Genomic DNA, 16,351 nt, shown 5'->3' with positions numbered 1-16,351 from the left:
ACAAATATCTCCCTGCTATTGGAAAGCTCCCAAAGAAAAAAATCCTACTAAGACTTCCACAAAGCAACCATATTTTGTTTTCAAAAATATACAATATTAATGCTTAAGCTGAACTCTCAGATCTCTACTATTCAGTGTTACTCAAGTGACCAATTTATACATTTAAAGGAATGAATAAGGAATGCACCTAAGAATTCTTGTGGTTGACAAGTATAAGGAACTTACAAAGGACAGCTTAAAATAACTTGTACACATTTTTTAAAATTTTATTTTATTATTTCAGTGGTAGCCAATTTTTTTAAGTGTTATGAAATCAAAAGCTGAAAGTAACTTTTTTTTTGTTTTCATATCAAATTGACCCTAACATAATAGTGCTGTGTTAAAACTCCTGAGTGCAAAAAAAGGAAAAGAGGGGAATCTCTCTCCTTCTCTTTCTTTCTTTCTTCTTTCTTTCTCTCATCGTTCTTTCTTTTAAGAAATTAGGGAAAAATTGTTACTCTATGGAAAGATCATCATAAGAAGTTCTATGGGTAGTCAGACATATAATGTTGGTAATGTTCTGATGTTCACTATTTTGGATGAACTACAACTATAAACATATTAAATTAGTAAAATTAGAACATATCCCTGTCCAAAAAAGACTGAGAAACAAATAAATGACACAGGAGCATAATGGTAAGGAACTGTATAGTTCTGACAGTCTCCTAACCCTAACCCCTAACAAAGAAAAGGGGAGGAAGAAGTATCAAGATGGCGTTTATAAGGAATTTGAGTATTAGGAAGTATTTGGTGAGTCTACCATATGCCAAGTACTGATCTAGGTACCAGAGATACAGTAGTGATTGAAACAAAGACCCCTTCTTCAGGGAGCTGAAACTGCAATAGAGGTAACTGAAAAATACATTAAAAAAATATACACCATAATGTTACTGCATGCAATATTATAGTATCACACAGCACATATTTCAAATATGTACTAATGTAATATAAGTCATATAAAATATTTTATATTATTATATGTGTATGTGTGTATATATATATATATATATATATATATGCATATATATAATTTCAAATGGTCATAAATGCTATAGAGAAAATAAAGGAGGCAATGGCCAGGTAGTATGGAGGCAGGCTGATATCTGTATGGCATGGTTATGGAGATCTGGGGAAGAATTCTCCAGCTGAAGGAAGAACAAATACAAAGCTCTGAGACTTACCAAAGTTAAGGACTGGTCAAGAGGTTAATGTATGCAAACCAGTGGACAGGGAGAGAAACTGGAGAAGAATCAAAGAATGAGTTTGCTGTAGTACATTAATGTAGTCCATTCTAAGTTCTTTGGTTTTACTCTGGGTATGATAGTTCACTGGGAATTTTGAGTGAGGGGTTACATGATCTTTCATGTCAAAAGGACCACTCTGGCTACTATGAGAAGAAAGAAAACTTTAGAATAATAACTGGAAGCAAGAAGGCAAGTTTAGATTATTATAATTACTAAGATTATTAATAACTTAATCATAATAATTTCATTAATAATGATTTTATAATAAAAGATTATACTAATACAAGACTGGGATGCTGAGAAGGGGTCAAAGTCTTTTTTTTTTAAGATTTTATTTATTTATTTGGTAGACAGAGATTACAAGTAGTCAAAGAGGCAGGCAGGGAGAGAGGAGTAAGCAGACTTCCCGCTGAGCAGAGAGCCTGATGTGGGGCTCAATCCCAGGACCCTGAGACCATGACCTGAGCTAAAGGCAGAGGCTTTAACCCACTGAGCCACCCAGGTCCCCCGGGGGTCAAATTCTATATTAAAACCTTGAAGGTCCACAAGATTTGTTAATAGATAGGAATTGGGATGTGAGGAAGAGGATGACACATAGAACGGGTGATGCTGAGCAAGTAAACATGAAACCAGAACTCAGGGAAAGACCTGGGTTAAGAACACAAATTTTGGAGTCTTCGGCATGTAATGTTATTTAAAACACAAGACTGCCTGAGGGCATCTAGGGAAAGAGGTTTGATATCCAAGTCCTGGGGCATTGCATTGGTCAGAGGTCAGAAACATGAGAAGAAACCAGAAAAGGATAGAAAGAAGGAAGAGTTACTTAGAACCAGCTGGGGTCGGGGGTAGGAGAGTAGTAAAAGAACAGAGAAAAAGCACGTTGTAATCCAAATGAAAAATTATTTTCAGGGAAGAGGAAATTAATGACTCTGATAAATACTGCAATAGATCACATAAATTAGTAACTAACAATTCAGGATGCCTGGGTGGCTCAGTCGGTTAAGCATCTGCCTTCGGCTCAGGTCATTATCTTGAGGTCCTGGGATGGAGTCCTGCAATGGGCTCCCTGCTCAAAGGGGATTCTTCTTCTCTCTCTCCTGTGATCTCTCTCACTCTAACTCAAATAAATAAATAAAATCTTAAAAAAAAAATAACAATTGACCATTTCATTAAGTACTGTGAAATTCACTGGAGTTCTTGACAAGAGTGGATTTAAAGGAGAATGGAAGAACTTGAGGAAGCAAACATGGACAACTCTGAAGAAATTTTCCTCTAATGAGAAGAAGACATGAAATAAAATAAGCAGAAGGGGGATGTGCAATTAAAAGATGGCTTTTTAACAAAAGGTAACATTACAATCAGTCTGTTTGCTGATTAGAATGATCCAGAGAAACTGAAAACTTAATCCAGGACGAAAAGGAGACTTGCTGGAACAACATTCCTGAATAAACAAAAGCTATTTGGAATTAATATACCAGGGGAGGCTTTGCCCTTAGCCTGGAGCCAAATAATTCACTCATAATAACAGAACAATATGGAGAAGAGTTGGAATGGTGGATTAACGGGTGTGGTTGCTAGCCTCCAACATGGCCCCAAATGAATCTTGCCTCCTGGTATTCACACTCTTGTGTAGTCCTCTCCCACAATATCACAGGGTTAGCCTATCTGATGAAGCAAATACAGAAGTAATGGTATGTAACTTCTGAAAAAGACTCTGCACTTCATCCTGGGACCAAGCTCTCTCTTTAATCACTCGCTCTGAGGGAAGCCAGCTACAGTGACGGGAGCAGCCCCATGGAGAGGGCCACAGAGTGAAGAACTGAGGACTGTGCTAACAGTCAAGTGAGCAAGCTCAGACACTGTTCATCCAATAAAACCCAAGTCTTCAGTAACTGCCAATCCTGTCAAAAGCTTCACTATAAACTCATAAGCTACCCTGAGCCAGAATCAGCCAGCTAGAGTAGGACAGTGAAATAAATATTTCTTAGGTCATTACGTTTGAGACAATGTGTTACACAGCAATAGATAACTAACTATATAATGTGTCTTACCATGCTATATACACAAGTTATTGGGCATATAACTTACTTATTGTTTTGCCTCCTGGCATGAAATGAATTCATATGGCTTCCCCTACCCAATCACATTCAATTACTTCATGAAATAAAGCCCTTAAAAGGTTGTAGAAATGAACAACTAACCCTATGTGAGCATTTTTAACCAACACACATTTACCCTGAATGAACCACTTTAATACTTTAATACATGAGCTTAAATCTTAGGTATGTGTATCTGCCCATTTTAGCCTCCTACTGCCATTGTAAAAGAAGTCAGTTTTACATAGCTTAAAATGTATGATCCTCTCATGTTCTTTAGAGAGCAGGTGAAAGAATGCCACCCTCCCTGTTTTTAAGGAAGCAATATAGAGAGGTCCAGAATTTCCTAAATCAGTGATTGTCTTGAATTTATCAGACATATTCAGGTCATACACACTTCAGGAAACACTGTCTAAATACTAGTATTTTAACACGGGAGAAAATAAGAAAAAACTAAAGAAAAATGATACAGTCTTGATCCTTATAAAGACCTCTCATCTTACCTCAGGTGTGCAGTGAAACTTCTAAGAACTTAAGATTTTCCAGGCAGGAGAAGGTCACATCCTTGAGGCAACCATAGAGGAGGATTAGGGTTACTTACACGTTACAGGAATGTTTTATATCCCACTGCCTACCTGTTATTGCCATCTGCATGTTCATCCAGCTTCTCACTTAACCAGAAGAGAACTGGAGTCCCTTCCCCCACACCTGTTCCTCCCATCTACCCTCCCTCAGTAAAGAAAACACTATGCCTGCCAACTGCCCAGTTCCAAAGCCTGGAAACCACCCCGGGGCCTGGCTGTCAGGAGGACTTCATTAGGGTGTAAGAGTCTGAAATAGAGCCCAGGCAGAGATACTGCAAACGAGAAAAATTAACAAGGCCCTGAGGTAGGGGAGAGGGAGCAATAAATGAATTTACAAATGCTTAAATCGCCTTAAAGGATCTGGGCCAACAGACGTCCCGAACAGGGAGTAGGAGGCTGGCTGGGGACGTTTAAATGCCTTAAGTTCCACAAGAGACCCCAGTGGGCAGGGGGAGGGGAAGGTATTAAGAGCCTGGGCAGGCCCCTCCTCCAGGAGGCCCAGGCTGGGCCCAGGCTTGGGGGATGGGGACGGCCAGCCTAGGGTGGGGGAGGAGATGCTGCCCGAAAGGCGCCTGCTGAGACCGGGGAAGGGGGTGTGCGTGAAGGGAGTCTCAGGACCCGCCAAGAACCGCTTACCCGACACACTTCGGAGGCCGCAGCAACAGGCACAGGCCGCTCGGGCAGAACCAGACCGGGAGCCGTGTGGCCCGCGGGACTACTGCCGCGGAACCCCTCCCATCTCTCCTCTGGGAACACTACGGCCGCGCCGCACCACGCCCCCGTCCTTACCGTCCTCCCCGCGGTCGGCACCAGGTCCTGAGCTGCACCGCCCCAAGGCGCTCCCCAGGCAAAGCCCGAGGGGACGACGCCTCCTCAGGCCCCAGGCGCCGCCGACGCCGCCGCCTCTCCACGCGCGCCCGCTGCGATCTGTGATTGGCTGCCACGTGCGGGCCCAAGGCCGGCGCGGCTCGGGGCGCTGTAATCTGATTGGCGGCGAGGCGGGTCCGGCGTCTGCGCGCGCTCTGGCGCCCCTGGTGGCTATCCCTGGGCCCGGGATCACGCTGAGAGGGGTGAGAGCAGCAGCGATGACCCTCAGTTCCTGGAAGAGTCTTGGGAGGTCAAGGTTGCAGAGCAGACCAGGGTTCAAGGATAAAGACAGGCTCCCAATCCATCAGGGGATAATTTGTCCACCTGGAGTTTAACTTTCATAATCCTCAAGTGTGTCCCTTTTTCATAAAAGCACTAGCTGCCGGCCCCCATGTTTAAGGGAACATGACCATGCAACTTGGTCTTGACGCCCATACTTTTGACGTTACATCTGGTCAAGCCATACAAAAATAGCCTGGCACCCATTTGTTTTTATAGCTTGCAGCGACTTAAGAATGAACTTTACATTTGTTAATGCCTGGAGAAAAACACAAAGAGACTATTATTTTGTAACGTGAAAATTATATAAAAGTTAATTTCAGTGTTCATAAATATTTATTGAACACAGACATACCCATTCCTTTAGGTATTGTCTATGGCTGCTTTCCTCTTAAAACAACCATTGATTAATTGTCATAAATCATATTCAAAACCCTAAAATATTATTATCTGGCCCTCTACAGATTTTTTTTAACAGATTTTTTTTTTTTTAATTGACATTTCTGCCGGAAGTCTGCCTACTTTAGCAGTGTTTTGAAAGGGAAAAAAAAGACAGCTTTTGGGCTTTTTAATCTGTAATGTGATTTTCATCTCTAGCCTATTTATATTTCTACTCTTTACTTTCTTATTAACTCTATAGGTTCTGTTGTTCCTCTTTACAATATTTTATAAAGTGTTCTTTTTTCTTAATTGTAGTGTAGTTGACAAACAATGTTATATTAGTTTCAGGTGTACAATGTAGCAATATGACATTCTATACCTTAAGCAGTAATCACCATGATACATGTAGTTACTATCTGTCCTATCTGTCGCCATATAAAGTTAACTGCTTTACAATGCTTTGAGATGAATGTCTAGGTGGTTTATTTGTAAACTTCCAGTTATTTCTCTTGTATATGATGCTATAAATTTACCTTCGTTTACTTAAGTATCAATTTAACTGTATCCTACAGATTTTGTTTCATAGTATGCTCATTATCATTCAATTTCAAGTATGTCTTAATTTCCCTAGTAATTCTCTTTTTAACACAAGGGTTACATAGTAATATGGTATTTATTTTCCAAATCTGTGGGATTTTAAAAAGCAATTCGTTTATGAATTTCTCATCTTGTTGCATTATGGTCAGATCACACAGTCTAAATATTATTGCTCCTTTGCATTTGAGGATTTCTGTTCAGTTAAGTATACCATAGACAAAGTGAAGAGGATGTAGATAGAAAGTATTTTCTATGTCTAAAATGTGTATTTGGGAAATGACCCCCCCCCCTTAAGATCTCAAAATTACTTCAATATCCTTCATTAAGTCACTATGAACTATGCTTTAGGCTTTATTCAAATCTCACTAGATTTTCTACTAAAGTCTTTTTTCTGTTCCAGATTCCCATACAGGATACTGCACTGCACTAGTCATAGTGTCTCCTTAGCCTACTCAGGTCTGTGACAGTTTGTTACTTGTTTATCATACAGTTTACTTGTTTATCATGACCTTGACAATTTTAAGGAGTCCTTGGGGTCAGATATTTTGGAGAATGTCTCAATATGGGTTCAATGTTTTCCTCACAGTTACACTGGGGATATAGGTTTTTAGAATTATAACACAGAGGTGATATGTTCTTATCACTTCCCATCAGGAATACATGCTATCACTATGACTTAATCACTAATTTCTCCACTGTAAAGTTAATTTTTTCTCCTTTCCATATTCTACTCTTTGGAGGCAAGTCCCTAAATCTAGCCCACCCTCAGGAAAGGACATGTAGTCTCATTGAGGGGAGAGTGTCTATGGAATACACAAATTATTAGGACTACGGAAATTATTTGGACTTCATGTATAAGGAAGATTTGTTTACCCTACCTTTAAATTTAGTGTTAAATTAATCTAAATTAAATAAATTAAAAATCCAGTACATCAGTCATATTACCTACTTTTCAATGACTCAGCAGTCACATGTAGCATATTGGACAGAGCAGATATAGAACATTTTCATCACTACAAAAATTTCTATTGACAGTACTGATTTATTTTTTCAAGATTTATTTATTTATTTGACAGAGGGAGAGAGCAGCAGAGGGAAAGGAGAAGCAGACTCCCTGCTGAGCAGGGAGTCCAGTGTAACACTTGATCTCAGGACCCCAGGGTCATGACCTGAGCTGAAGGCAGACATTTAACCAACTGAGCCACCCAGGCAGCCTCGACACCACTGATTTAGATCATTATTTTGTTGACCTTTCTTCTCCTTCTCTTCCCTCCTCTTCTTCATTGAGGAACAACTAACATAGTCCTTAGATTAGTTTCAGGTGTAATACATAAATATTCAATATTTGAATATTTGTATATATGTGAAATGATCACAATAAGTCTGGTGAACATCCATCTATCACCAAACATATTTACAAATTATTTTTTCTTGTGATGAGAACGTTTAAGATTTATTCTCTTAGCAACTTTCAAATATACAATATGGTATTATTAACTATAGTTACCATGGTGTACATTACCTCCCAATGACGTATTTTATAACTGGAAGTTTGAACCTCTGGATCCCCTTCACCCATTTTGCCCACCCCAACCCTTCTTCTAATCAAATACATGAACTTTAAATATGAATTCCTTCTAACTACTATAGGTCCATCTTATAATGAGCATAAGAGCAGTATGCAAGAGGTTTGTGAAAGTGCAAGAATGGACATTTACCCTTTAGGCTCCTGGTTTCCTACACCCTAGTTCCAGGCCTGTTCTTAATTATATTGCTTAATTTCTAGACTTTGGGTTTTTTTTCTGAATTATCTTTCTGTTACTGATTTCTAGCTCAATTCCCCCAAAGTCATTGGATAGTTACAAAACAGCCTTACAACTAACACCATGATTAATGATGAACTATTGTATGGAGTCTAAGAACAAGACAAAGATGACCATTATAATCACTACAATTCAACAAAGCACCTGAATACCCACGACAACTTTGAACAACAATGCTGTAGAGCTTAAATTCCCAGGTATTTGTATAGTCAGTGTTCTCCAGAAAGAAATCAACAGGATAAAAAAACAGAGATACAGGGTTTATGCAATTTTGGAGACTAAGATGTCCCCCAGGAATGCTAGTGGCATAGTTCAGTCTTAGTCTGCAACCTCAAGAACCAGGAGCTCTGATGTCCAAAGGCAGGAGAGAGGATGTCCCATCTCAAGAAAGGAGAGGGAAAATTTTCTTTTCCATAGCTTTTGTTTTCTTAGGGCTGTCAATGGATTGTATTGGATAAGGCTCACCATGTTCCTGAGGGTTTATCTTGCTCATTCAGTCTGCTGATTCAAATGCTAATCCCTAAATGCAAAGGCAAACAGTTAAACTTCTAGAAGAAAATTTACAAGGAATATGTTTACATCCTTGGTAGACAATAATTTCTAAATATGATGCACCATGAAGCACCAACCCTAATGCACATATATACACCATGAAACCACCATCCAGATCAAGATGTGGGACATTTCCAGTGCCCCAGGAGTTCCCTCAGGCACTTCTCAATTGATAGTCTAATTAAAAAAAAAAAAGATGGACACAAGGTGATATAGTCAGTTGGGCATCTGACTCTTCGTTTCAGCTCAGGTCATGATCTTAGGGTCCTGGGATTGAGCCTGGAGTCTGGCTTCATGTTCGATGCAGAATCTGCTTGAGATTCTCTCTCTATCTGCCCCTCCCACTCCTGCTCTCTTTTTCCACTCTAAAATAAGAAGTAAATAAATAAATAAATAAGACAAGACTTGAATATGCACTTAATAAAAGAGGGTGTTATCAAGTGGCCAATGATCATATGACCAAAAAAAAAAAAGGGGCGCCTGGGTGGCTCAGTGGGTTAAGCCGCTGCCTTCGGCTCAGGTCATGATCCCAGGTCCTGGGTTCAAGCCCCACATCGGGCTCTCTGCTCAGCAGGGAGCCTGCTTCCTCCTCTCTCTCTGCCTGCCTCTCTGCCTACTTGTGATTTTCTCTCTGTCAAATAAATAATAAAATCTTTAAAAAAAAAAAAAATTCTCCAGATCATACTCATCAGGGAAATGTAGATGAAAACAACAATATCATAAACACTACAACTTCAAGAAAAAGGGACTAATGGAAACAATTGACAATACCAAGTACTGTATCTGCAGCACTGAAATTCTCAATATTGTTGGTGGAAATGAAGATTATTTTAATTTATAATAATTTTTTTAATTATTATAATTTATAATAATTATTTAAAATAATTTCAAATTATTTCAATCACTCTGAAAAGGTGTTTAGCACCTTAGCTAAATCAATGTAGTTCTGGAAACTTCTCATTAGTATATATATATTCTAGAGAAATGACTACATATGTCTACCAAAAGACATGCACCAACTCATGGCAGCTTTATTCTGAAGAACAAAAGATGATCCTCAAAGTCCATCAGGAGTAAAATGGACATACACAGCTCTACCATATGCATTCAATGGGATTCTACCCAGCAATGAAAAAGAATGTCCTATGCCTGCATACAGCAAGAATGCATGCATTCCACTTATTTAAAGAAAGACAAAGACAAAAATCTGTTGTGTGATCCCATTTACTTATAGCTTAAAAACAGAAAAAAAAATGAATCTTTGGAAGTAGAGGTCAGGATAGTGGTTACTTTACAGGGAGAGTTTGGCTGGGAAGCAACATAAGGAAGCTTTCTAAGTTGCCTCTTGACAGTAGGGATCTGAAGAATTGTCACCATAAAACCTGACTCTCACTGACTATTATCATCCACAGCCATGATGTACAAATGCCCTAGCCTCAATTCTGCCTTTTCAGCATCCCTGGAGGTGGGCAAAACAGAAGTTGAGCTATAATGCTAGCTGTGGTAACCATCTGGAATACCTAGAGTTCATGGCAATCCTCTTTTTCAGATTTTACAGGTGACAGCTAGAGGTAAGTGTTGCTCAAAACAATGGAGGCTGCACTTTGAACTTAGTTTGAACTGAAGTTTGAATCATAACCTCTGTTTCAGGAGATAATGCTTCCAATTGCTTTGGCTTTTTAAAAGCTCAATGATTCTTGGTTGATGCTATGTTTTCTCCTTTGAGGTCAAACACCGTACCGGCATTTGGAACACTGAAAAGACTCTTTTTCTAGTGCTCTGACAATAATTCATGTAAAGTATGAGGGCTCTGACAATGTTGAGATCGAAAGGACAAAGCAAATTCTTAGTGTTTTCGTGGCATGTTCTAGAACGTGTTTCCATATCAGCAAAGGCTGACAATCTATAATTGCAAACCTGGCACACATAGGGCATTTTGCCAGGCTTACTATTGTCCTTCATTGATGTAAGAAAGCCTGGTCTGTTTTGAATGACAATTTGTAAACATTACAGACAGTGGAAGGCTCCTGGATAGTGTGTTACACTTTCATGTGACATTGCAGCTTGAAGGGAGTAGGAAATCATGGGTGGCAGTGCTGGCAGGTGGTGTAGATTTCCCAGCTGTCACCCTTATGCTTCTCAGGTTCCAAATGGCTCCACACATGCCTCATAAACTTGACATTCTTTAGAACTTTCAAACAGCTGAGGCATTTAAAAGTTGTGTGAGTCTTCTGTTTGGCTGCTGGTCTCCTTTTGCTGCCCATAGTAAAAGTCATGAAGTAACATGATCGAATTTTCTTTCTTAAGATCAACAGTCTGGTTTTGACTTGCTAGACTCAAAAGTCTGGTTTTTCCAGCCTTTTCAAATAATTTTTTGTGAAAAATCCATGAGATTGAAATGTGTCCTATCATTTACATAAGCCCAAGAAAATAATGCTCATTCTGAGCACGACTTAATGAAAATAGGACACCTTTTGAGGCTGTGCTCATACTCACTGTAGGAGAGAAATGGTCACAGCTGAGGAATGTCCTTCTGGGATTCCATCACTGAGTTTAGGTCTTTTAGAATTTCCACTGTTTAAACTGGAAGCAGGAAGTTCCTTCAAACTGAAGGCTTCCACTCTTGCCTCCTACAGAAAGTACAGCTCCAAGTAGACAGTGAGATAGGGAGAGAGCAAATCTGAAGGACTGTGAGGTATGACTTGTGGTGAGCTCATTTTATAATCAGATTTAGATGAGGGCTCAAAAATAATAAGACTATCTATTATCTCCATTCAGATTGGGGTGGCCACTATGAGTACCAATGGGTCATGAGGTCTGCAGGCTGCAATGCACGAGCAGTATCTTGACTCCGGTAGACTTTCTTTCTTTTGGAATATCATTCCAGGGTCATCTGTTCAAATGTTTGAAATGACTGATTTTGAATTTGAAATTGCTACGATAAAGAGAATTTCTGCATCTTCGTTTACATGTTCCACTCCTACTAATAATCAGCTCAGCATCTTCATTTTCCCTGTCCCTGTGTTGGATTCTATGTTCTTTACTGGCGGTCCTGGCACTTGTTTTTTCTCACATGACAAGGAAAGACCTGCCATTTTACAACTGATTTTTGCTTGAAGAGGTCCCTTCGACTTCTAGTGCTTTCTTTTATAAAATACTGTCTGGGGCACCTGGGTGGCTCAGTTGGTTAAGCAACTGCCTTCGGCTCAGGTCATGATCCTGGAGTCCAGGATGGAGTCCCACATCGGGCTCCCAGCTTGGCAGGGAGTCTGCTTCTCCAGCTGATCTCTCTCTTCTCATGCTCTCTCTCTCTCATTTAAAAAAAAAATACAGTCAATATAACCAAGAGTAATTATTTCAAAAACCAAAATCATTGCTTTATTAATATTTCCCTGAAATGCTGAGATAACTATTAGCATCCTTATTTTACACCTAAGGAACAGCCTCCAACTAGTTAGGTGACAAGATAGTCCTAGAGTTCTCTCTCCAGCTCCCAGGTCTCTATCAATTGCAAGCTCAACATGCCCTCTTGCAGGGCCATGACTAGGTTGAGGCAAGTGAGGAATTAGGGCACAATATTTAATGGCAAGAGTTAAAGAGATCCAAGGTCAGCATCTCAGAGCACCCGCCTCCTGCATTTAGCACCCTAGGCATTGCACTAGCCTTTTCCTACTCCCAGGTGTACCCTCTGGATATCTAAGTTCTCTTGCCAATCTTACCAAAATTTAGATCTTTTCAGTCCCCTAAAAAAAATAAATTTAAAAATTAAAAAAAAAAAAATCTTGTTCCCCCTGCAGTGTTCCTTTTCTGAGTAAACACTCCTAATCACTCAGTTGACAAATTTTGGAGACATCCTTTGCCAATCTTTCCCCCATACCCCACAGCCAATTAATTAGCAAACACTGCCTGCTCTGTTTTCCAAAGATATCCAGGACCCAACCACTCTCTTCTACCCCTACTGCCCTCTCCCTGATCCAAGACACCACGGTTCTCTCCCTGGATCATGACTACAGGCATCTTATTCTCTTCCTGGATCCTGTTTGAAGGTACCGTGTTCTGTCCCTGGATCATTGCAGACGTTTCCAGCCTCATACCTCTTTTGCCATATCTCCCCATAGTGTCCCCAGTACTCCTGTTAAAATATGTAAAAGAGCTGCTTCTGCTTATAGAACTCCAATGACTTCCCTACTCACTCAGAAGAAAGTCCAATGAACATGAAATGTCAAAAAGAGCCCTAGGCCTTTGGCCCATACCCGCCAGTCCTTGTTTTTCCTGCCTCTCCCTCCCTCCACTGCAGCTACTCCATTAGTCTTGAAGGCACCACACCCTGTATTTCCTTAGGAATTTTGTGGTTCCCCCTGCCTTGAATGCTCAGATATCCCCATCCTGTCTCCTGGGCTGCTTCAAGTCCACAGGTTCTTAGCAAGGCTTCCCTGACCATGATATCAAAAATCACCACCTCTCCCAACTCACATGCCCTACTCACCCCCAACACTATTTCTTAACATATTATTTATCACCTGTCTAACACCCTTGACCCTGAACAATAGGGGTTTGAACTGCACAGGTCTACTTAAGTGCAAATTTTTTCAATAAATACAGCACAGTGCTATAAATGTATTTTCTCTTATGACTTTTTTAGAGATTTTATATTTAAGTAATCTATACACCCAATATAGGGCTGGAACTCATAACCCTGAATTCAAGAGTTGCATGCTCTACTGACTCAAACTGGTCGCCCTCTTTATGATTTTCTTAATAACATTTTCTTTTTTCTGGCTTACTATATTAGGAGCATATAATATACAATACATGCAAATACAAAATATGTGTGAGTTGACTGTTTATACTATCAGCAAGACATCCATCAATGGTAAGCTAGAAGATTTTGGAGGAGTCAAAAGTTTACACAGATTTTTCTACTGCGCAGGGAGTTGGTGCTTCTAGCCCCTTCCATGCTGGTCAAGGGTCAACTCTATATAAATGCATCTTGCTTTTGTTTTCTATCTCCACCCACTAGACTGTAAACTGAGGGAGGAAAAGGGACTTGTGTGTCCTAAGTTCCTAGAGCAATGCCTGGCATACTGTCATTGTTAAATCTTTGCTACACAAATAATTAGCAGCTGTTATCAATATGATCACTTACGTGTACAACAGACCCACACTCACTAAGTCCAGGCTCTCCAAGCCTTTAGTGAAATACAAATCCAAATGATTTAACAGTATCATGGGAGAGAAACATTCTAGCCAGTATGTAGGCGTGGGTATGTGTGATTGAAACAAAAGTTCTGTGAAAGAATACCCTCCCTACAATGGATGTACAACCTTCTATGGCAGGTTTCAAATTTCACTGATGCTAAGGAACAGTTAGTGTTTATATTTTCCCATTTGTGAAATAAGACCGCATCTCATCAGTAACATTTAATAGTTTGTTTGACAGCATATATTCTTTGTATTGTATGGTGATAGATAGGAGAAATAATGTTATGTCTTATAGGTGATGGGATCTTAGAATGAATGAAAAATTCTAACTTTTTCCCCATAAGCTGATTATGGCCCATTAAATTTATTTTGCAATTCACTAGGAGGATGCTAGCTGCATTTTTGCAACTGGTTTAAGACAGGGATTGGCCCGCTTCCTGTTTTTGCACAGCCAGGGAGCAAAAAGGTTTTTATATTAAGTGTTTTTTTGTTTTGTTTTGTTACTTAGTGTGTATATATATTTTTTACATATGTATAAATGATATATCATGTCATGTATATAATATACCTAATACACTTATTATGTACCTATTACATTTTTTTAAATTTGTGTTGAGAAAACCAAAGGAATATTTGTGACATGTGAAAATTATTACATTCAAATTTCAATGTCCACAAATAAAGTTTTAATGGGACACATCAGTGATCACTGATTTAAGGCTTCTATTGGTGGCTGCTTTGCATTACTATGCCAGAGTGCAGCCCTACAACAGAGGCTGCATGTCTCCTGATGGCTAAAATATTTACCATTTTACAGAAAATGTTTGTCCACCAAGGTTTAAGAGAAACAAAATGAAAGATACCAAATATATTAGTTCACCACTCCCAGGAGTGTTCCAGACGATTTGGTGGGCCTCCATATTTTCCCACTCTGGGCCACAAGGGAGGCAAAAGCTGGGGCGTCCTTGTTTCTGCAATATTGAGAAATTTCTCTCGCTTTCAGCTACACCAAGTCCTGCTCCAGTGGAGCGCTCACCTTGTTCTCCAAAGACCTTTCTGAGTGAAGTCTGATCAGGAGATCCCACCCCTTTTATAAGACCATTAAAATCCAGTCTATAACATCCAAAGGCAGCTCAGGTTCAGGTTTCTGAACAGCCTATTTGAATTTTTGGCTGTAAACCAGAGTGATTGCCAAATCTTCCATGCAAATCACTCCCAACAAGGAAAGAATGTGGGTGGAACTTCAGGGCCAGGTCCAGGGACTGCCTGTCAGGTTGGGGTGGTGGTGAGAGTGCCCCCTCCTCTCTCTGTCCTCCACCACCTTATCTCCAATTTAGCTGGGTCTTGAGCTATCTGGGGTCAACAAGGGCAAGGGAAAGGGTCCACACAGCTATTCCAGCAGAGCTCAAGCTAAAGGAACCTAAAAGGGCACATGTCTTCTTCCAGGTGCTAGAAAGTTCTCACATATCACTGCAACTATGGAGAACAAAAACCTGTCTTCTCTCTGTCCCCACAAACAGTGAGAGGAGCTGGTCTCACTCCCCAATTGCCCAGGTGGTCTGAACTGGAAGAATCAGCTCCCAGGGGATGCCCAGGTTTCCCCACTTTAATCCCCATTTCATGGACATGAGCCCACTGCTTTCTGAGTCTGCTTCCAAGGATCAAAGGTCATATGCTGGTTCATATGCAAAAGTTCACTCTGGTCACCTCTCACCCCCTTCACTCTCCCTTCCCTTAGCATCTTCTAAATTGAATCTCAGGCTATCCCTTCCTATCCCTTATAGCCCTCTTTGCCTATGGATTTCTTTGGGAGAAAGGAGGGCTTCAAGCTCCCCTGACAGCCAAAAAATATTTCTATTCCCACTCCTTCCATGCATCCAAGTCACAGAATTAGAACAGAAATCCAGTTTGCTAATTAAAATGTTCTAAAGTACCACAACCTGATATGACTTTAAAAATTCCTTTCTTTTTTTTTTTTTTAATTTTTTTATTTTTTTCAGCATAACAGTATTCATTATTTTTGCACCACACCCAGTGCTCCATGCAATCCGTGCCCTCTACAATACCCACCACCTGGTGCCCCCAACCTCCCACCCCCCACCCCTTCAAAATTCTCAGATCGTTTTCAGAGTCCATAGTCTCTCATGGTTCACCTCCCCTTCCAATTTCCCTCAACTCCCTTCTCCTCTCCATCTCCCCTTTTCCTCCATGCTATTTGTTATGCTCCACAAATAAGTGAAACCATATGATAATTGACTCTCTCTGCTTGACTTATTTCACTCAGCATAATCTCTTCCAGTCCCGTCCATGTTGCTACAAAACTTGGGTATTCATCCTTTCTTTCCTTTTTTTTTTTTTTTTTTTTACAGCTTTATAAACATATATTTTTATCCCCAGGGGTAGTGTTGTGAAGTGTGTAAACCTGGCGATTCGCAGACCTGTAAAAATTCCTTTCTTACCAAACCAACATGTTGTACACCTTAAAGTTATACAATATTATATGTCAATAAAGTGGGATAAATTGAAAAGTAGATAAATAAAATGTCATTCTGTGTAAATGTGACAAATGAAACTCAAAGTGGTATTGTAACAGAGGGTCCTTAATCTTGCCTGGGAGTTATGGAAGAACTGCCTTTTGGGCCTTTGAAGTAGCTCTGGGAGTTTCCAATAAGAAAGCAGGGTTAAAT

The 16,351-nt window shown here is 40.0% G+C and overlaps 1 protein-coding gene and 1 pseudogene across 7 annotated transcripts in view; both read right to left on the bottom strand.

The window, feature by feature from the left end:
* The window catches only part of LOC125082607 (zinc finger protein 280B-like), a 29,679-nt gene extending 24,803 nt beyond the window's left edge, over nucleotides 1–4,876 (bottom strand). For 2 of the 7 annotated variants that reach the window (XM_047698397.1, XM_047698393.1), the window contains exons 1-2: nucleotides 4,753–4,876; nucleotides 3,883–3,943 (exon numbers count right to left, since the gene is read on the bottom strand). The gene's annotated coding sequence lies outside the window, so the exon portion shown is untranslated. The other 5 variants (XM_047698398.1, XM_047698394.1, XM_047698395.1 and 2 more) reach the window with 4 other exon arrangements.
* A 399-nt stretch (nucleotides 4,877–5,275) lies between these two features.
* LOC125081775 (zinc finger protein 280B-like) lies at nucleotides 5,276–12,578 on the bottom strand (annotated as a pseudogene).
* Nucleotides 12,579–16,351: the final 3,773 nt, after the last annotated feature.

Source organism: Lutra lutra, chromosome 12 (genome assembly GCF_902655055.1).
Source record: "Lutra lutra chromosome 12, mLutLut1.2, whole genome shotgun sequence".
NCBI lineage: Eukaryota > Metazoa > Chordata > Mammalia > Carnivora > Mustelidae > Lutra > Lutra lutra.
This window is presented reverse-complemented; position numbering and strand designations above follow the sequence as displayed.